Source organism: Triticum dicoccoides, chromosome 3A (genome assembly GCF_002162155.2).
Source record: "Triticum dicoccoides isolate Atlit2015 ecotype Zavitan chromosome 3A, WEW_v2.0, whole genome shotgun sequence".
NCBI classification, from domain to species: domain Eukaryota; kingdom Viridiplantae; phylum Streptophyta; class Magnoliopsida; order Poales; family Poaceae; genus Triticum; species Triticum dicoccoides.
The window spans coordinates 10,728,869-10,729,786 of record NC_041384.1 but is presented as its reverse complement, the minus strand read 5'-3'; positions in this window follow the sequence as shown (position 1 = coordinate 10,729,786).

The following is a 918-nucleotide window of genomic DNA, read 5'->3' as shown; positions in this document are numbered from 1 at the left end:
TTTACGCGTCGGCGCCGAAAAAACGCCCCAGTTGCGCCCCCAAAACGCCGAAATTCGCCAGCTCGACCCGTTGTTGGATTTGGCACTCCTTCTTTGGTATGGCAGGAACTCACAGTGATACCAACGTGCTGCAGTGCTCCCCTGTCTTTGCCAAGCTTGTTGAAGGTCATTCTCCTTCGGTGAACTTCGAGGTCAATGGGCGACACTACAACAAGGGGTACTACCTAGTTGATGGCATCTATCCGAGATGGTCAACATTTGTGAATCTCAAACACTGTGCCAGAAGGCAAGAAGTCCCACTTTGCCAAGGTTCAGGAGGCTTGCGGGAAAGATGTCGAGCGAGTATTTGGTGTGCTCCAATCTCGATTTGCTGTTGTCCGGTACCCTGCTCAGACCTAGTCGAAAGATTAAATGTGGGAGATCATGACTTGTTGTATCATTTTGCACAATATGATCATTGAGAGCGAGTAGGAAGAGTCAGTGTTTGACACTGAACCATACTACAGGCAGGGTCCTCTTACCCAAGTTGATCACCAGCTACCGGCAACCTGGACTGCCTATCTCAATATGCGTCAAGAGATCCGAGACCCACAGGTGCATCAACAACTGAGCAGGATCTGGTGGAGCACCTATGGAGGATCAAGGACGACGCCTAGCTCGACGTGTGATGAAATATGATTTTTTATTTGTTGAACCATATAATTTGTATTGAACTATTTGATTTTTATTGATTTTCTGCGATGAACTATGTGATAAAAAATTATTTATGTTGAGAATTCACGCCGAACCACGCCGAATATGGGCTGATTCGCGCCGATATTGGGCCATTTTTCGCCGAAAGTGAGCCGAAAATGGGCCGACATCGGCGCTTGGGGGCGACAGCTGGGTGCCCAACCGCCCCCAGAGTCGATTACACCG